The sequence below is a fragment of the Lathamus discolor genome, chromosome 7 (assembly GCF_037157495.1).
Source record: "Lathamus discolor isolate bLatDis1 chromosome 7, bLatDis1.hap1, whole genome shotgun sequence".
NCBI lineage: Eukaryota > Metazoa > Chordata > Aves > Psittaciformes > Psittacidae > Lathamus > Lathamus discolor.
The window spans coordinates 13,303,810-13,325,721 of record NC_088890.1 but is presented as its reverse complement, the minus strand read 5'-3'; the positions used below and the strand labels follow the sequence as shown (position 1 = coordinate 13,325,721).

The 21,912-nt window shown below is 40.5% G+C and overlaps 1 long non-coding RNA gene across 1 annotated transcript; it reads left to right on the top strand.

The window, feature by feature from the left end:
- The first annotated feature begins 2,284 nt into the window (after positions 1–2,284).
- Positions 2,285–20,820, top strand: LOC136018515 (uncharacterized). Its single transcript, XR_010614466.1, has 3 exons — positions 2,285–2,334; positions 20,043–20,177; positions 20,523–20,820. It is a non-coding gene; the product is annotated as an uncharacterized LOC136018515 (long non-coding RNA).
- Positions 20,821–21,912: the final 1,092 nt, after the last annotated feature.

Genomic DNA, 21,912 nt, shown 5'->3' with positions numbered 1-21,912 from the left:
AAGACTGGTGAATAATGGCTTAGGCAAGCAATAAATACATAATGCGATGCCACCTTTGAACCCTGTAGCTTGTGTGTAGGTCAAAGATTATATGGGTTGTAATCATGATTTATGCGTTCAGTCTCTTGATATTTTTTAGACCATCTTTGCTTGTCTGTTGGTATGACTTTAATTATTCAATTTATTTTTAGGAGACTGTTATGATGCTTCTGTTACTCCTACAAAGTACACTTTTCATTTTTCTGAATATGAAATAACTCAAACTTTGTTCAATGTACAAAAACTCATGTTCAGTAGATGAGTGTACTTAGAAAATTGTGAATAAAGATGTCTATGCTAGTGTCTATTCAAGATTAACAACTTGTTAGAGAGAACCTGATTTGTTACTGGTAACAGGTTTAGCAGTTTCTTATAGAAAATGATGCAAACTTACTTCCTAATTGCTGCAGAACAACAATTACACACAGATATCTTAACAGTTTCCATATTAATTAATATCTCTCACTGGGTCATTTGAAACTTTTAACTGATGAATGATGACTGTATCTCAGAGCTTCCAAGCTTAATGTTGTTTGATGTTAAAATTGCATCAGTCAACCCTTAAGCATAACTTAAGCATCTGCCACTATGAAATTCTTTGTTGTTTCCATGTCTCTGGTTTATGCTGCTTGGTTGCTGTACCTGAACTAGGTGCTTACCTCATAAGTTTACCTGGCAAAGAGCTTTCTGACCTGAGGGAAGCAAATAGAATCATAGAATCATAGAATAGTTAGGGTTGGAAAGGACCTTAAGATCATCTAGTTCCAACCCCCCTGCCATGGGCAGGGACACTTCACACTAAACCATCCTACACAAGGCTTCATCCAACCTGGCCTTGAACACTGCCAGGGATGGAGCACTCACAACCTCCCTGGGCAACCCATTCCAGTGCCTCACCACCCTAACAGTGAAGAACTTCCTCCTTATATCCGGTCTAAACTTCCCCTGTTTAAGTTTCCCGTTACCCCTTGTCCTGCCATTACAGTCCCTAACGAAGAGTCCCTCCCCAGCATCCCTATAGGCCCCCTTCAGGTACTGGAAGGCTGCTATGAGGTCTCCATGCAGCCTTCTCTTCCCCAGGCTGAACAGCCCCAACTTGCTCAGCCTGTCTTCATACAGGAGGTGCTGCAGTCCCCTGATCATCCTCGTGGCCTTCCTCTGGACTTGTTCCAACAGTTCCATGTCCTTTTTATGTTGAGGACACCAGAACTGCACACGAATACTGTCATTTAGTTCCACTCTCTGCTATTCTTGCTGTTTGGCTTGCAGGGGCTTTGCTACGAATGAGAGACTTGCACGCAGTACCTCAGAATAGTAGCATTCACACAAAGCTCTCTTCTTTATCTCACCCTTTCAGGCTAAACTGCCAGATTTGGTGACAAGTGAGCACATTCTGTCTGCTGCTGCAAAGCAACTCCACAACTCTGTTCAAAGACTGTGGATGGGCTGGCTTCCCTTCTTGGTTGTTTCCTTTACTCTGTAATTTGAAGTTAACTGTTCTGTGGAGCAGTAGGTGCTCTTGCTTTGCTTAGTTGCTTGTAGGACTGCTCAGCATGCAGCTTTCCTGCTTTGCCTTGTGCTGCTATTTGTCAGGCTAGTTCTATGTTCCTTGTTCTTGAGTACCAAGGACATCTCAAGTAAATCTCCTCTTGGAAGATATTGGCTTTATGATTTATATGCTCAAACAGTGATGCAGCAGCCACGTAAGTCAGTGTATTCTTTCTTGACTGGCATGCTTTTGGAGGTCTGTCACTTCAGGGTTGAATGACAGACATGATCCATTCCCTCCTTTTTCAGTGTGTGCGCTCCCACAAATGTTCATTCACTGAGTGTGACCGTGATGTGCTATTGACAACATCAGGCTTTATCTTGCTGGGTTTTTCTCTGGTGGTTGATAATTTGTAGGCTGAAGGAGGATGCTGCTGGCTTTGGGAGGGATGGTGTAAGTGCAGCCTGAATGCACTGAGGGGCTGGGTGGCACAGACTCTGATGAAGTACTGCTTGCCTGGCACTGCTGTAATGCGCTGGCGCTGGCACTGACACATTGGATCTTCAGTGTCAAGATTTTAACCCGCTGCCTCTAAAGCATATGACCAAAAGGTTTCAAAGCCACACTGTTGTCTTGGATATCATGGATATTGTCATGTTATCGTGGATATTTTAATCCACTGTTAGCTATATTAATGTAACTTTTATTTTGCGTTTCAGTTCTAATGATCTGTGTAATCCCATTAACCATCTGGGAGCTCAAGCATGGCCTATCAGAAGAAAACCTCAGAACAGCAACAGTCAAATGTAAGTGGTACTGAACATACACAGTTAACAATCAAGTGTAATTGCAAGAAATAGTGTTTGGAATAGATGACTGTATTCCCGCCTGAGGGCATTGTGGCAGATGCAACATAAGGTTTAATAAACTAGGTCCCCATTGCCAGTATTACTCTGTATAAGAGTAATAATAACACTGAGAGTGAAAACATCCATCAAAAGCTGACAAATTTGACACAGTTTATACATATGCACGTGCATATACTAAAGATGCTACTTAAATCTGATGGAACTGCAAATAAAAATTCTTTAGTGGTCTTAATGAAACATCATTTTGTGCTTATTACTGCTTTCATGTGAGGTTATTTTTGACAGTCATCTGAGTGTTGTTGGAAAAGGTGCCTGTAATTACAAAAGTAAATAGCAATATGTTGCCTGGTAAATCATAGGTACAATAGCTCTATTCAGAGAGAAGCTAAAGTTAAAACTTTAAACATAGCAAATATATGCACTTATTTTTAGCATAGAGGCTGTGTCTGTCTTGTTGCATATTCCACCAAGAAACCCTGCTAGACAAATGACTCTTGTTTCAGTTTGTGGGTGGCCTAGTTGCAGATGTATGCTTTATTTTTTCAAGAACCAGAAAAAGAACATATGTATGATAAAAACTGTGTGTGTGCACGCAGTTTATGGTTTTTGGTTTGGTTTTTTTTTTTTTTTTGCGTGTGTGGATTTTTTGTGTTTACAGTCCCCAAACAAACACCAAGGAGGACATTCCCTTGAGCTGACCTGGCCACTGCTGCTGTGAGTCCCATGAGTACCTGATGCAGGGGGCTGACCTCTTTGTTGGAGCTGGCAATATTGCCTACAGGATTCAGCTCTGACTTAAGGCATAATTTCTTTGGCAGTTGCCTGATAGGCTGTGTCATCCTCCTTCCTCCTCTAGAATACCTATTGAAATAAATTGTTCTAAGATATATTGGTGAAAACATATATGGGCATGAGTGGGAAGAGGGAAGCTGTACACACAGCAATTCTTATGGCAAGATCCAGTGTCAGTGTCCCAGTTAAGTAGGAAGGACAGAAAGCTGCATGTTACATATGAATTTAAAATGGTGGTGTCAGTTAAAAGCCCGTGGTTCAACTGTGTGTAAGTAGCTACTTTCAGATGGTATTTGTTCTTCACTTAAAATGAACACAGAGCTTCAGAATTCAGCTTCCAGATCAATCTTTCTGCCTTGAAGTTTGAAAGTTCAGTGATACCTGGGATGCTGTGGCACTGGATGCAGGAAGTGAGGGACTCTTAATCCCACCAGGCAGGATCTCAGACCCCACTGCAAATCATGTTATCCTAGTTTTGTGGTGTGGGTTAAGGAACTTCTCTTATGTCACCAAGCATGCTGGCCATAGTCTGCATACTTAGGGACTTCCTCTCATGTGATCCATCAGTTTGGAGCAAAGCAAGCACAGGCTCTTCCAGAGCAATGCTGAACACTTATCCTTCCTGCTGATGGTAGTGGAAGATCCAAGGAGATGGAGTAGCAGTGTGCCTATACCTTATCAAAGCCTGTGGAAGTTGAGATTGGAATTAGCTTAGTTAGGCTTTTATTGGAATGTGTTGCAGAAAAAATGCACTTAATTTTCAAACAAACATCTTATTTGCACTCAAATGCAAATGTTAACACTTGTTTAAACCTGTTGCAGGTGCTTAAATTAGGCATCAACTCCAGCAGAGTTAATAACACAAGTAAAAGGAAACCTAGCCATGGGGCTTGCTTAATGTTACCTTAGAGACTGGGTTTGTTCCTTCGAAAATGTATGCTAATGAGTAAGCTATTCCATAAACTTCCACTTTTCTTCTGCATAAAATGTGTGGCTATTGGAGCATGTAGTCTTTGACCTTCCAAATTAATACCTTGTAGGATATTAATGTTGTACATCCCTTTGGGGAGAGTTAGGGAGAGAGACTCTCTGAAATCAATCTCTGGATACAACTGTTCAGACTTCCAAGGCTCTTGCTCCAGGAGTGTTCAGAAGCCTGGGTCTGGTTTTTGAGCCTTTTCTTGTGCTTACCAAGCATTAGGAGCTATGTAGAAATGCTTATTAGTTGTTATTACTGTCATAAAACTCATGACAGGACCTGAACTGTGCAAAGGGGCTTCCCAATTCAGGAAGGTGATATATAGGCCACAGAAGAAATCAGGTTTGTTGAAGTTAATACTCTTTAAGTGTGTACTTTGTATATCTTATTAGATATATTTGTAGCCAATGAGCAATAAAATAGTGTTGGATTTTGCTGTTTTTTTTTTCCCCCTGAATGTGTGATACATTCACAGTTTCCAAAAGGAGGGGTTTGTTGATATTGTATTGCTCTGCTGCAAGAGCTGATATATTAAACATTATCCCAGAGGATATCTGTGGTCTTTAATTAACTTTTTTCCCATAGGCCTATAATATAGCATTATACAATATTTGGTCAGTACCCTGCTCTCCTACTCCTGTGTAGGACTTATTGGCTCTCATTTCCTGGGGGAGTATTATGAGTGCAGACAGGAAGAATGCATCAAATGAAAAGTTAATTGTGTTTAAGCTGTGGGTGAGAGGGAAACAGGATTGAGACTTGCATTCTATTGTCCCTCTATAATAAGAAAAGCTAAATATACAGTTTCTTAGGCCACTAGCCTAGGAAAGAAGGGGAGAAAAATTACCCCAGTCACAGAGAGAATGAAATACAAAATATGCAAGCAGCCACAGGAAACTTCATACTTTAGTTCGAAAGCTGGTTACAGGTGATGGAGGTAGGAACATGCCAGTATTCATAGGGATTACTTCCTGAGGAAGGATAAAATCCTCTCTACTTCCTGAAGGCCATTATGATTTGTCCTGTTACTGAAATTCCATTGTGCAAAAAAGCAACAATGAGGGATGGAATAGAGGAACTTTAGCCCTTCACAGGTTCATTGTAAATCAGCACAGTGTATTTGATGTCCGGCTGAGGGCAGCTTCATGCCCGAGTCTTGTCTGGCATGGGTTCTTTTAGGGGGAAGCCAAATGGAGCACATCTGAGAATAGATTGTGAGCAACTTTTAAGTGCACCAGCCCCAGCTACATGGCTTACTCATGCAAAATCTGTTTTGTGCAAGGACATGAGCTCCCAAGGGGGTGATAACATGAGAAATAGCAGCTGTTTCAGAGCAGGATTTCCAATATCCCTCTCATTTGAGATGTCCCTATTGCTTATAAGACATTTTCATTGGAAAAGCTCCAACTGTCAGCAGCAATTTACCCAGCAAGGGTCTGTTATTTTGTACCCTAATTTGGTTAATGGGGCTGTGTGGAAGCAGATCTTTAGATGTCTGCTTGATGTGTGAAAAGATATTTCCCCCCATAGTTTCAGTAAGATGGTTCTAGAGTTTAATTTTTGGGTTTAAGGTTTTATATGAACTAAAACTTGGTGAAAATTGCTGGATCAAAAAGGTGGATGGATTCTGGTTTAGTTCTGTGCCTTCTATCCAAACCAGTTGAAGTCTTACCTCGCACTGGTATTTCAGGACAGCTTTAATCCAGGTTTATTTAATACTAGATCATAATTAATTCAATAATTTGTGAACCAGAGAAATTTTGGCTTGCATTGAGGTGTGTAACTTGACTGAAAATGGATTGTGTTTGTCTAGAATTTATCAGACTTTGCTTGGTCATATTTCTAGGCTTGAATGGTAGAGGCCAGCTTCAGAGACAGAGCTGGGTTAACTTCTAGTGACTGGAGAATAGAGTGGGGAAGAAGAAGGCGTGCAGAAAACAGACACAAATACTGCTGTGTGGTAATTCACTTGAAATATGATTTGAATATAGCCACAGTCTGTAAAGTACACAGACCTGCGTGTGTTGAGTCAGAGCAGCTCAAGACCCTTCCAGTAGTGAGTATGTGTGTTCTTGTAAATCAGAATTATTAACTGGTGTGCTGGGACCTAATGTGCCAACTGCACATGGCAAGTGTCTCGCCATTGTGGTGGCTTTGTTACTTGGATGGCTGTAACCTCGAGAGACTTCAATTAAGGTTTCATTGCACTGTTCATACACTTAATTAAAAAAGACTGTTTAGTCTGCTGTCCAATTCTGCAGATACCTGCATGTTCTTACCTGCATTAATGAGAGTAGTTTTGCTGGAAATTGCTGGAGATTGTAATAAAATAAAATTCTACATAATGATGGAATGAGCAGATTGAGGAGTACTTCTGTATCCCACAATATTGCTGCAAGGCCAGTGCTGCTGCTGTTTAAGCAAGGCAGGTTATTAGTAAGCATGTGTTCAGTTTTTAGCATATGCCACACCTTGTCACAGCATAATCTGAGAAGCTATGCCCTGTGTTCCTGTCACATCGAGGTATACCGATCACTTTGAATTTTACTATCAATGTGATAGGACAGGATGTGACTGACACTTGTTAACACAGTGAAAGCAATCAGGAATCTTGATTGGCAATGCAGCTAAAGAAAAGCAGTTTTCTGAAAGTAGCCTAGTGAAAGGGGCCTGGAAGAAGAAAGGAGGGGTGGGCATGGGGGTATATTTAGCTTTTTAATGTACTGGAATTTCTACATGCATCTTTCTGGTGGTTTGGAGGTTTTTAAGAATGCATAGATGAAGTGCTTAAATGTGTTAACACTTCTCTAAGACAACAGTTGTATTAAGAATGCAGGCACACAGATACTGCTGAGCCTGGCTTTTAACGTTATATCCATAATATCAAACCAAGACGACTGGATCGAGGCATCCAGGCTGTTTGTACAGAACATGTTTAAGTTAATTTAGAAATGGTATTTTTCATTGAGATAGACAAAGCTAGTCATTTTCTTGGCTATTTGTTACGTGATGGGCTTTTCTCTGAAGGTGGACATTATGCAAAGTGCTATTTTAAACCATTTCTTTGCATATTGTTTTTCTTATATACAGGAATATAAAATTGTTGCTGTGCTGCTAATCTTGGAGACAGCACATTGTAAGAACAAAAATATCTCCTGATACCAGACCTCACAAACTGTGATTAAAATAACTGGCAGTGGTTTGATGAGGAGCTATAAAAGGGTGTTTTTAACTACCTTCTCAACCTTTAGCTCTTTTATCAGGACACTGTTAGATCAAATTCAGTATCAATATAATTTAATTATGCATTTTCAGGTAGGTTTAAATAAAGATGATCACAGCTTATATTCATTCATGGATAGATCCTGGAAGACACCATAAGAACCTTTATTTAAACTTTGTACAGGATTATTTTCTTGTGTAGGTAAAGGAGATGCATTTGAGATGAGTACGGTTCTGCATGGATGGTGGGGAATGGAATTAATCCTACCCATTGATTTTTGATGATCTGTAACTTATGACACTGATTTGCTGTCTGGTCTTAGCTTTTACAAGGGAATTCAGACTACAGGCATAAGTACATGGTGTGAACACTGGGTATACAAATGCAATAACTAATAACTAGACTTGTACCTTTCTACCAGGTGGATATCATGAGTGCCACAGAAGCTATCCCTGAAGGAGCTGTAGTTAGGATGCCCTATCACTCAGCACCAGGCTGTGCAGATAACATTTGGCAGGCTCAGAGATCAGAGCTAGGTCATCATTTGGTTTAGCTGCATGTGGTAGATGCATCTATGTAATGATTACATGTATGAAAGAAAGAAAAGTTGTGTGTGTGTGCTGAGAAAGGAGTTAAATGAGTTGTTTCATTTTCACTGTGGTGGGGAGGTAAAGGTACAACTGTGTATTTTTGTGTTACCACTGCAGAACTAATCCAAGCCTGAAGTTTCTTTGTTAAAGAATGTGATGCTGAGTTACAGCAGCATCTTTGCTGGAGCTGTCGCTGGGGCAAATCCACCTGTCAACAAGGCAGCTCTGTTGCTCAATCTTTAATGCTTTGCAGAGTTTGCTAGTGGCCAATGTTAAAATCCCACTGGAGATTAATTATTAAATATGTTCTTTTCCTTACTGGAGATTTACAGCACTTTGTGTCAGAGAACACCTAGGTCTTTGGAGAATGCTATGATGCCAAGTGTCAGTTCTGTTAACATCCATTACAAGATGAAGATTCATGCTGTGGTGCAAAGGTAGTTGAAGTCTTCTACTACATATGTGCCTGTCTGTAGCTAAATATCCCTCTGGAGACTGGCAGTTCAGTTGCCACTCTCTTGATGCAGCTTGTTCCATCTGTCACTGATGCTTCAGCACTGAAGTGACACTTCCGAAATAATAAGGGCCTGGATCTATTCTGACCAGTTTAGAACTCATAAAAACTCTCCTGCCTTCTAAAGTTAGGTCCTACCTGAAAATAATAATAGTTGAAGAGAGAGGGTCTGTCCGCTGCTAGGAGACTTTGAGTCCTAGGCTTAACTTGGTAAAACAGCGCTCTGAAGGCAGCAGGGCTGTCGGCAGTACATAAAAGAGTTTATATGTGGGTCTATGTATGGATTTGCCAAGATTTTGAATCTCAAGGAGAATTTAAAGCATCTGAATCTTTCATTATCTCAGCTCTGGTAAAATATGAAGGCTTTTGTGCTCTGGCATGGTGCTATTTTATTATAATTTATTTTTCAGTAGACCTGAGGAAGCAGAGGAATTGCTTTCAAACAGCCTAATTTATGGTCTAATATTTATATAGGACTGATTCACAAGTAATTAGGTATCTGTGCTTGTATTGAATTTCCTTTTAAAGAGCAATAACTTAAGTCTAAAGAAATTGGTGTGGAATTTTCCCCATTCCAAAGTCTGAAAGTGTTTGCTTTTCAGAGTAAACTGTGGATGACACTCACTTCCCTGCATGTAAAGTAGTAAAAAAACCCCTTATGTTGGTTTGGATACAGAAGAACATAGGCTTTTATTTTTTTAATGTCCGGTAACCACCATGTCCCACTCCAAGACTGATGTTCTCAACACTAGCTATATTACTTGGTGCCTCCATGAGAAACTGAATTCTGGGGTTTCCTAAATCTTGCCCTGAGAGTTGTTTTCCTTCCAAGTTACAAAATCCACACACCCATCTTGTGACTGCTTTGTGCTTGACAGATGTTCCTTAAAAATGGCCAAATGAGACCAACTAGGGTTTCTAAAGAAGCTATAGAAGAGCAAGAGAAGTAGGATGGGTGCAGTGCAACCTGCAAAACCTGAGGCACCACTTAGCTCTTACTTAACCGCTCTTCAAACTCTTTATATACAAAGTTGCAAATGAACCATAGCAGATTTGGCAGGAGGCATTTAACCCATTGCCCAGACCTTCCTTTTCCTGATGCTCCTGGAATGGAAACCGGTTCTGCCCCATAGTAACTGTTTCAACTGCATGTGAGCCTTTGGGCACAGATGGGCAGGTGTCATCCTGATGTTCCCAAATGTGCTGCTGGCAGAGTAAATAAGCACTTGATGCATTGGGATGGTCTGCCTGAGCTCCCCAGAGACTGAGAATGCCAATCTCATCATGTCATTTCCCAGGGCTCTTTTAATGGGAGGGTTATTTTCTTGGTTACAGTATTTGGTAGGCAATGGATCCTTTTGTTTTATCAGCCTTTCCTGACATTAGGGTTAAGGCTAATGCAGACTAAATGCTGTGTTTTGGAAAGGAGGAGTGGAATACTTGTGGGAAGCAGGTCAGGGATTTGAAGCTGGAAGTGCAATGGTCCTTTTGTATGAAGTTCAAACTGTTTTTAAAAGCTTCAGAAATGCATTAATTTGGATTCTTCCATAAGGAGATTGTGTTGCATCTTTTTGGTTTTGAAAAGCACCAGATGAATGAAATTACTTGTATTTGGACAGGACCTTGCACTGTACAATTATGCTGTCTCTTAATGGCAAAGATAAAAAAGGGAAGACTTGGAAAACTCGTGTGGACTTTGTAAAAATGTAGCAGCATTGGGCCAGTGTTGTGAATGAGATTCCAGAATATGAAGTATGTGTTAAGACAACTTGGATAACAAGCAACAGCAAGGTCTGCTTAGTGCTTAAATATTTTACCAAATGTGCACAAGCTTCAGCTCATGCCAAGTGTGAACTTGCAAAGAGCTTATCAGCATTTCAAAACTGGGTATGGCTATTTCTGCTGAGAGCTACCTAAGGGTGGAGAACTGTTTGGGGGTATGGAATAATTGTTGCTGTTCTTTGGCTAGTGTTAGTATTTGTCTTTATTTGGATACTTTCACACTGTTAACTTGTGATGGGCCCTTTTTTTTAAGGTGTGATGGAATTATGTAGCCCTGTAATCTGTATCACACTTTTGAATTTAAATCGAGCAGTTGCTGTCCTGAGAATTCCCTCTCCCTCTGGAGCACTGGTGCTCCTGGAGCAGAATGAGATAAATAAAGTAACAAACTCTCTGCTTTGAAGAATTGTCTGTAGAGGTCGCAGATTTGTGGAAACTTCTTACATATAATAAAAACAAAGCAAGAATCTACCTGCTTGTTGCAAGCTCCAGTGAACTGGGGGGGGGGGGGGGGGGGGGAAATGGTTGATTTCTATTTCTTTTAAATTACATAATTGCTACACTTGGCTTGTGGATTACCAGAGCAAGTAATATTCTGCATCCAGTTGGAGCTATAATGATACAAAGCAAACCACAGAATATCCATTTGAATTACTTCAATGGTTTAGAAACCTGTGGGGAATTTCCCATTCTGTGCAGTGCTGTAGCTGGCAAGACCGATTCTAGCAGTGCCTGTAGCTTTGGAGCTTCTGCTGCTCTCTGGTGATGTGTGTGCCTTAGGAGGTGCTGCTGAGCCCAGCATTTAAGCTTAGGAGGAAGCTGGAATGTGACATTCCTAGCTGTCTGTGGAGCTGTCTTATTAGGAAGCAAAGAGAACTTGGTGCTTTCACTTCTCCTTTAAAGTTGGTAGTGAACAGGAAAATGTTACTTTGCATCTGTAAACGCTGAAATTTTAAACCGCACATTACTGTGGCAGGATTTCAGGCTTCCAGTGTTGGAATAGGAGAGGGGCATCTAGGTCTTAGTAGGCACCTGCCTGGCAATTACAGCAGTTGCATACGAAGTGAAACACCCTGATTCAAATCGCTGCTCCAATCAATATTTAATATGAGGTTTTAGAAAACAGGGTTGAGGAGGGAGAAACTCCAAGTGTCTGCATGGGACATAAGAGAATAATCATCTGGCTGATAGTTAACAACTGAAGTGTTCTACATCTGAAGTTAGTGTCCGTGGGCTAATGAAAGTATTTCTCACACATTTGCATGACTCTTGTGTCAGAAGATTTATCCCATTTCTGAGAAGACCTGTACTGCCAAAATCATTGTGCTTTCAGTAGACATGGCCCAGCCAAATTGTGCTGAGCCAAAACCCAGAAGCTATTGAGCTGGGAAACTGAGCTGAGTCTAAACAAAACAGCAGTGGTTACTTAGAAGAAATCTGAAGAGCCTGCAACAGTTTGTTTTTTTTTTTTTGGCTATTTAGAGGCTTCCCCAGTTTTAGCTTAATGGTTATTAAATAGATTTCTACTTACATTTCCCCACCCCCCAACATTTAGGGTGGTTTTTTGCTTCTTAAGAGCATTTGTGTTTGATTCTTGTAGAGCATTTACTTATATAATCATATGAGGGAGGGGTATCCAAGCAGAGTAAGCAGCAGTGTGATACAAAAACATAAATGATGCAATCTGAATTTTCATTCATAATTAAAATATTTACTTTCTAGATCTATCTTACTTAACATTTTCCAGAGCTGCTGACAGTGCCTCTCTCCTTTCCCTGCACGAGCCTTTCCAGCACCCTGGGCACTTGCTGAGCTGAAGCCTGCAGCCCTGCTAGGTTTGTTACCCTGTGACACACTTGCCACTTACTGTACAGATAATAGGCTCAGAAACCTGAGGTCAGATTTAGTGTGTAACTGGGGTATGGATTTCTGCATCACATTGTATTCCCTGAGCATTTGTTGTCTCTGAACTTGCTCTTTAAATGATGTACTTTTGTGGGGTGTGCACAGTCATTCTGTGCTGCCTTTCATAGTCAGGGTTGTGCTCTGTGGAAACCCTCTGTCAGAACAGAGCTCTTGTGCAGTAAGATAAGACAAAGAGTAGTAACTGGGAGAAAACAGATTTGGCTATCTGTGTCAATTATAATCCTCAAACACTACAGAGAATCAGTGTAATGGGCTCGGGCAAGATGGAGCAAAACTCCAGCACAGCAAAGGTCAGACAGTGTTTCTCACTACATAGCTTTGCTCTGCTGACCCCTGAATGTGCAGATGTGACAATACATCTGGACCCAGCAGGCTATACTTGTCCATTCTCTGTTGCTGCCCCTGGCTGCATTTGCTGCCGTGTAGTGCTTCACATCGTTATGATCATCCTGTAAATGTTTCCCCAAGATAAAAAGGTAAGAACAAAACCTGGTGTTTGAACCCTTTGTGGCTAGGAGCAAATCCTAACTGAAACGGTAGAATTTTGTGTTAGAAACATGGATCTTAGACACCAAGAACTTGTTGGGGCTCTCTTAGGCAGACTGGGGAGTCATGCTGCTAGTGGTGGGTAAAACTGAACAAAAGAACAAAAGGAGGCGGAAATATGTGGAGTTTAGGGGGAGGCACTGTCATATGGCAGTTTTATGGACACTGGTTTATGGAGGCTGGTAATGGTTCATCTACACTTTGTGTGGCACTTGCAGGCTTGGAGGGTCTGCTTTGTTGCCTGCAGCGCTGATGAATGTGTAATTATACATAAAGGTGTCCTATAGGCATCTGAAATAACAGTTCTTGCTGTTGTTATTTAATGCTGCAGAGAGCTTTACTCTGCAAGAGACTTCTTATTAGCATGTTTTACTTAATTTGCTCTTTGTTATCAATTTACTGTCCTGCAGTTACTCCTGGAAATTATGGCTTGGAATTTGCTAAAAGCACGCATTGCCACTGGTGCTGAAGAATCTTTGCCTCAGTAGAGTCATGTTGTACTTTGTAGGAATGTCACTGATGATGAGGTAAGGTAGAAACAAGTCTGGCTTTTACTCATGGAGTGGTGGTTCTTTGTCTTAATGGTGTTTTTGTACCTTCAGGTGACTTACTCTCCTTTTGGCAGGGTAGGCTGTAGGAATGAAGCCAGTGTGATTAAGCCTCTCTGATGTTATATTTCATACATAATCATCTGACTCTATGGTCAGTGCAGAGCTCTTATAACCTACAAGCTTTACTTCATCATTGTAGATTCTTTTTGAAATGAAGAATGTGTTCTCTTCAAAAAAGCTGATCAGTAGAGCTTAGGCAGTCTGTCACAACTGCAGCAGCTCTTTGTCTATTATTTTGTATGTGATTGCTATAGCACGATTGCCATGATGATTTTCTTGTTGGCAGTCCCTCAGAAGGCATGAAGGTCCAAAGGCCTGAACATGTAACTGTCTTCACATCAAGCTCAGCAGAGCTTCTTTGCTTCTGTACAGAAAGAAGTGAATTGTACAAGATGTTTGGGTGCCCTCGTTGGGAATGATAGCATGAATACCATTGTCCAGCTCTCCTTTTCCTACTTTTACATTTTCTAGCTATAAAGAACAAACAAATACTTATTCTTCTTGTCCCTTTTCTAGATTCTAGCCCTACTCTGTTCTGAGGTTACATATTAATTCAGACACATCATTCAAAAAGCCAGGTTTTCATCATTTGACACCTTCATTGCACTCTGTACAAGTACACTAAAGAGACAATGTAAACTGCTGATCTGTGATCTCAACAGGAAGTTTTGTGTTCCTTACAGAATCATTTTGTCCTGTGACTCAACTTCTGTGGGATCATGGGTCATGCAATACAATTACTCAATTTGTGGCATGCAAGGATGTTCCAGAAATGTGGAATTGCACCAAGGTTCCCATGGAGACCTGCAGAAGGAGAGCAACTAGAAAAAGTGGGCATTACTTTCAGAGTAAACAGAAACTACACCAGACACTTGGGCTCCTGCTAAAGAACAGCTTTTTCTTTGTAACGGTTTCCTAGTAGGGGAAGGGAGACATTGAAAGAGCATGTGGAGAAGGTCACCATGGCAGTTGGGAGAATGAGATGAATGGCTTTATAGTTCTGTTTTTCTGTTATGGTAATGTTTTTCCCCAGTTCTTTCCCACTTTTTTATTGGACTGCTGCCAAACAGAGCAGAGTTATTAAGACAAGATGCTAGTACAGCTTTTTGTACAGAGAATGAGCAGAGTGAGATGTGTCAGTCTGCCCAGCAGCAGGTACTTAGGTGCAGTGTGTGCTTTACTGCTTACATGCTTCTCAGGATCTTGGATGGAAGTCAGACTTCCTTGAACAATCAATGCCCTTTGAGACATAACATCACAGCACTTATCCTCCATTAGCTGTGGATTTCACTTGTACTGAGGTACTTGGCTGACCTCTAATTTAATTTTCCTAATAGTTCATTGATTCTTTTTTTTTTTTTTTTTTTTTTAAGAGGTTGAATAGACCCCCTTTTGTATCAGTTCAAAGGTCTGTATTTACCTGTTTACATCTCTGGTGCTGTCTTTAAATGTCTTGATTCTTACCCTTTTGCTCTTTGGCAGCCTTTACAGGACTTTCCTTTTGGCAGAGACAACCACATACATGTGACTTCTGCTGTTAGTTTCTTCTTCTCAGATTGATATGGGAAAGTTAAAAATAAATTAGCTTTTAACTGCAATATTCTCAGCACAGATTGCATGTGCTGTCCACAGCCTCTCTGCTTCATGGGCTATAATGGTGAAGGTCTTAATAGTATACCTCAACAAGAGCTTTTATGAAGACCAGAAAGTGCAGTCCATCATTTAGTCTGACTTCCTGTGCCACACAGCCAATGGACCCTCGCCTATCAATCTCTGTATCAAGTCAATAGCTTCTTTTTGGGCTCTGACATACCATTTTAGAAAAACAACCAGCCTCAAATTCAAGACTCCCAAGGAAATAGATATTACTCCATTCTTGGGTACATTATTTTCACTATTATAATCTTTAGATTCATGCAGTTCAGGTAGATATATCTTGTCTGATGGCACCTCTGAAAGCACAGTAATCAAAGGGATTCAGGTAGGCCCTGAAGTCATGATTAACATCAAAGTATTTGTAGAATTAGGCTGTGACCTTGTCACAGGAGGACTTTGCTGTGAGTGTCACAGCAAAGTGGCTGAACTAAAGGGAAGTATGAACCTTATTCTTCTTTCATGTGGCCTGTGTTTCTGTTGTAAAAAGTTCACCTCCTGTTTGAAGCACAAGCTGTTATGATTCATAGCAGCACCTGATTTTGCAAATACCAGTTCTGCAGTAAAATGCAGAGCTAGTTATGTGCTGATTGCTGGGCTAAGAAGGGCAGTGTCTTGGCAACCCAGAGTACAGAGCTGCAAACATGCGTGGCAATGATTACAGCCTTCCAAAGTATGAAAATACATTTGCAGCTCATCCAAAGGGTGCTTTTCTGCTAGGGAAAAAATGTGGTGGCTTCTCTTGAGTCTGTACTGGAATGCTTCTGAAATGGCTGATTGTGTAGGGAAACATATTTGTACTAATACAGACAATTAAACACCCACTCAGGGGATGGAGTCACTTCAAGGTTTTAAATCAAGACTGAGGTTTTTCCAAATAATATGTTTTAATCAACTGGAAAACCTTTGGAATGGACTAACACATGGCAACAACGGTCCTATTGAGTTCTGGCTATGTGAATATAGACCTCAATATAGCTGTAGAGGTATAAAATAGCTATGTATAATACTATCTGGTTAAATAAAAGCAATTCACATTTGAATCCAGCACAGATATACTATAGAAGCAGTGATATATTTTTTTGTGCCTGGTACATTATCTTGTGACTCTGCTGTATGAGATCTACATGAATAATGTACCTAAAGACTACAGAAGATACAGCACTTCTTGATGGAGAATTATGTAAGAATTTTGCTTTGTCTGTCTTGGATAATATATAACTTAACCATTCATTTGATGGATGAACTTCGGGTGAGCAGGGTTTGTTGAGTAGGTTGAAAATCAAAGAGCAATGATTTCCACACACCCTCCTCCAGTTTCCAGACAATGATCCATGAGTATTAAATCTCTCAGTTTAATTATGCTATAAGTTGCAGGGGAAAAATACACAAAGAAATCAAATGAGGTCTGTGAGGCATTGTCTTTCCTATAGTAATCAGTGGAGGAGGCTCTGTTGTGTTTGTCAAAGATGCACATAGGCATGTGTGCTTGCAGATGAGTGTAGATGTTTAGCAGTCTGTCCAAAAGCCAACTTCATGTTTCATATGATGTGTGGAAAACACAGAACAAAAATCTCTGGTAGGCTGTGAGGTACAGAGAAGTTAGACTCGTGTAACTCAGCTGTGGAGAGTTCTTAACAGAAGTATCACCACATGCACGCTGTTCATTTTTCATTTTCATCAATGCCTATCAACGGCAGCTGATGGAGATGGTATTGCTCTCAGTGGATTCTTGCCTGACCCACTGTAGCCATGCTTATGTGCAACCAATAACCTTTTCTCTCTAAATCAGACTTTTGGAAGGTCCTCACTCAAACGCAAGATTAGACCTTAGACAACATATTAGGGGAAGGCTTAGATCCAGAGGTGGCTTCAGAAGTTGGGTTACATGAAGCTTAGCATCACAGCAGACCTCTGTGATGGGCAGCCAACAGAGAATGTTACTGTGATGATTATGAGGCTCATCTCCATAAGGGTCTATGCCCAAATCACTCTGGGTAGTAGCAATTGCCAGTTGTGCACAAGACCAGAAAAAGAAAAGCTGAGTGCCTCTGGTGTGGTCGACATGCTAAGTGGGATGGCTGTGATTTAAGCAATGAGCCTCATGTGAAGAATTAGTACAACTGGACGGCACACTCTGTGTGAATTTGGCTGAAGGACACTGGTTTTTGGCTGGGTGTTTGGCAGACATGGAATGGAAGTGCTGTGAGCCGGGTATACAGAGCTGCCTATCTGCAGAACTTCGACCTGTGCCAGTTAGTTGCCTTACACTGGGTTGTTGGAGGAGTGATCACCATGGTTAAACCTTCGTTTAACTTCCTCTCATCGCTCTCTCACCTATTCTGAAGTAGGTTCTGTGCACGGCTTCAGAACTTCAGACCTGGCTGCAAGCCGTCTGAAGTTGGTTGTGTTTCAGCTATTGGTGACCAATAATCACATATTGGTTCACTCAGTAATCACCTTTTTATGTGCTGAAAGGGTGCAAACTTAGAGTAATGCAGGTGTCTTACTTGCAAGTCCCTCCAGCAGATGTGCTTGATATTTTAACCATAAGCAAGTGTAGAAAAGCATGATGGGGGTGGGAAAGAACACACAAAAAATGGTGTTTTAAAAGTTCTGAATTAAATACAAGTTGAAAACTGGAGCACAGCAGCAACACATGGTGCAGAAGCAAAGAACAGCCATGTTAAATGCTTTATTTCTGCCCTTACTGAAGTTTGTGGAACTGGTCTCTGTGCTTCAAGTTACACATGCAGCACGTACACCTGTGTGACCAGTTGTATGCAATGGGACGAGACTCATTTGTGAGATAATTATGTGGGGTATTTTTTTCTCTGTGAAAAAGCCACTGTTACGGAATGGCACAACAGAAGCTGTAGAGAATTTTCAGCTAATTTCTCCCAATTCCCATCGCTATATTGTGTAATACCTGTGTTTTGTGGTTATTAGGTCTGGTCCTGATTCTACGATTCTATATTTCTTGAGCTATTAATTAAAACTTAGTGGTCCTCATGTACAAAATGTAGTAAAAGCAAATACAACATCACTTCAAGCCAGTTTTGTTTAAATGTATTACAGGTAACTTAATATAATTTGGATTATATAGTTGGAAGTGCTTAAGCGGTCAAATATCCTTTTAGTTATGCTGCTTAGTCCACAATTGAAATGAGAAGCAAAGCCTGGGCTATTTTGCTTTTGCTTTTATTACTTTATGTGTACTTTTATGCCTTTAGAAATTGATGAAAATGAATGCTGTACAGAGCAATGTTTAATTCAACAAAAACTTCTGCATCAGTCTCTGGAAGTCACTTGAAAACATTTCTGATGGGATTAGGTCTCGTTTACTTTTATAGTCCTTTGTGTCAAATTGTAATCTTGCTTTCATCTAGTATTTTTAGTTCTGCTAGCTCAAAAATAAACCCTAATAAAATACCTAAGAAGTTATTTTTGTAACTAACTATTGCTTGCAGCAAACCAGGCTCTTACATGAAAGTTTTCTATTTTGGGGGAAGTGGGGAGAGTGATGATACTTAAAAAGCCCAGCTAACATCTTTAAGTAAATAATCAGATTCTGCAAAGTTGTCATGATTCCAAGGAGATGACTCTTGCTGAACACAGAGCAGGCAGTGGCTGATCCACAGGATGCAGCAGGGCTGTTTAATGAGGGGTGAAGACAATGTGAGTGCAAAGCCAGCGCAGTTGCTTTTTCACAGCTGATAGGCGCTGTTGCAGGTGCATTTTCTTAATGAGGGTTAATTTGTCTCGTATTTTAACCTGACACTACTTGGCATTGTTACTATGTAGGTTTACTTAAAGAGGCAGAATCAGGGTTTTCTTATGTAAGATTGGGTATTTGATTTCAAGAGTCATATGTTAGTGCTGAATATGAACTAAAGTTATTCAGAACAGTCCCATTACATAGATTTTTATGAAAGAAAAAGCATTTTGGTTATTTTGACAAATTGGAGCAAGGCCAAATTCTCCTGGCTTCTCTGGATATAAATCCTGGGAGACTGAGATAAAATTGAAAAGATTGCTGTTGATCAAGACTTGCTGAGGAAGAACCAGAAATGGCAGCTTGAGTACCACAGAGAGTAATAAAATGGTTTTATAGTAATGTTCCTCTTCAGCATGTGTTCTTTAATACTATACCACAGCATTCAGTTCAGGAAAACATTGGTTTGGCACAGTGTCCCACCAGCGTTTCCAGTTGAGCAAGGTGGAAGCCGTCTGTTTTCCAAGTATATTTCGAATGAAGGACCTACAGCCCCTCCCAGAGGAAGAAGCTGTCAGACTGGCTTGCACCCTTCTGGACGGGCAGAAGCAAGCTTTACACATTTTCACTTGGGTGCCCCTTAGTTGCTACTGCTACTGGCTAGTGAGATACACTTGCAAGAAGCAGTATGCTGTCCTGCTGGGTAGTCTACTGTCACATTAGACCGAGAAGGGTTTGCATGAGTGTGAGCTACTGGCCTGGCTTAGGTTTAACAAGATCACCCTATAAAGTTTAATTGTAATTGTAAAAAAAAAAAAGAAAAAGGTAGCTCTTCTGCAGTTGCTTATTAAGCATCATGTGTAAATTATCCATTGTTATCCTACTGTACTTCATAGCATTTTAAATCTCATATGTCCCTTGTATCGACTGGTTTTCATCCAATATGAGCTCTCATGAATGCAGGATGCTGAAGTACTGGGTTAAAAATCAATTCCACCCTTCTGAAATATTACCTCTATGCCAGTGACTTCCGCTTCAGGGAATCTAGTTCAATATCTTATCTTACACTCATATAGATGACTTCTTTAGCTTTCTTATTTCTGGAACATGCAAAGGGATATTCCTACTATTGTAAACTAAATAACACCGAAAAATCAATGGGGGAAAAGGGTCCTTGATCTCTCTGGCAATTGGGAAGGGAATTTAGAGCTTTTTTCCTCACTTGAGATCTGATCCTGGTGAATAATAACCAAAACACACAATTGCCATGATATTTATACAATAAGCCAGTGACTTTAGTTTGGTCTGTAATAGATACTCATGGAAGAAAAAGCAGCATAACTGCTGACATATGAGCTGAGAGTCTCAGTGAGGAGGCCAACAACAAAATCAATGAAGATGTATTAAGCTGTTTCTCACACTTCAGACAGACCCCTTCTGGTTCTGCAGGTAGGTAGCAGAGGGTGGTGTGTGTCCACTGGCGTTTGCAATGTTATTACAGTTGCACGGGTACAGAATTGCTATAAGGATTTCCATGTTACAAAAGTTCCTATCTCATTCGATCACTAAGTTGTCTTTAGAAGTGGGTTTTAATAAGGAAGTGGCTGTGTAATAAAATAAAGCTAGATTAGAGTAACAGGGGATGCTATTGAGTGATACTTTGCTAGATATTGCTTATGGTGGGGTACAGTGTTATGGTAGGATAACATTGTGGTAAAAAACAAAGTGGGTGGATATTTGACAAGAGTTGTACTTAATTCATATGATACCTTATCTTTTTTCTGATTTACTCAGAACCATTCTTGAAAATGATCCCTCAGCTCTGTTGAGAGACTGGTTTGAGCAGTGCCTTTAGCATCTATGTCTGCATCTACACATACAGATACGTTTTCCATCAATGGGAATCACAGCCTTACTGGAGGAATTGTATAGAGAAGATGATGCATGTGCTGCAGTCTAAGTTGACAGCCTAAGTCCTCAGTTATGCAGAAAGAACTAAGAAGGTTCCTTGATAGAATCAGAGCCTGGATGAAAACTAAGAATAAAGGGAATTTTAATCAGTCACAAGGATTAAGGCAGAGGAAACAGTTTAATAAGGTGGGATTTTGAAAATGTGGGTTTTTCAGGGCCTCAGTTTTTGAAAGGAGTTAATGCCTATAGAGTAAGGGCTTCTCTCCATCCTCACAGACTCAGTTTCCACAGTGCTCCTATGGTCTGTGAGGCCACAAATTCAGGAGACAGTGAGGTATGAATATACTTGCTTTTAAGCCAGAATCATTGATCAATCCAAATTTAACTTAAAGACAGAATAAAACAAAACGGCCACAGAGCAGCAACATTTATAATGAGTTAGGAACAAGGAATGTTTGTGGCTCTACCTCTGATGTGCAAGATACTGATAGAGAGGTGAGTGGTGTCAGTACCATGGGCTGGAGTGGGCTGCAGGGATTGTTAGTGAGGATCTAAGAAGACAAAGTGGTGTAGGATTGACGGCAGTGCAATTGCATTTTGTGTGCTTCCTTCCAGCTTCAGCGCCTTCTGATGTGGTTGCACTGCTCCCTGTTGCAGAGCTGGGTGATTCGGGTATTTCCATAACACACTTTTCTCTGGGATAGACATACCCAGTGCTTATATGAGGAATCAGCAGTTTTCCAGAGCTAGTTTTGCAGACTCCCAAGTACTGAGATAAGTTAATTTTATATCTGCCTCACCAGGGGAATGATAAACACAAATCTCACTTCTGACTGAAACCAAATAAAAATCATTGCTCCCCAAAATGCAGTCAAATTGCATTTGGGGTGCTGACACTAATCTCGAGAAGCATATCCATCCAAACAAGAGTGTAACTCTCAAATCAGATTGTGATGAGGTCCTGCTCAGAATGGTACTGGACTTCCAAATGTGCTATCCTGCATATTTGGACAAATGCTATCCTGCTGATGTTAAATAATTGGGTGATAGTTGGAGTGACTCTTAAGGTACTCTCAGTTTCACCTGGTTTTGAGAAAAGAGGGTTTTTTTCATAGCCTATGAACAGCTTCTTACATTTACTTTGCAGATGGTAAAATTTCACTTTGATGCATCATGTGTGTGTTCTTGAAAGATGTGCTCTTAATGCTTAGTATTTTATGTGCATACATAATACCTGATGCTTCAGGTATTATGCTTAACCTTAATGTTTCAT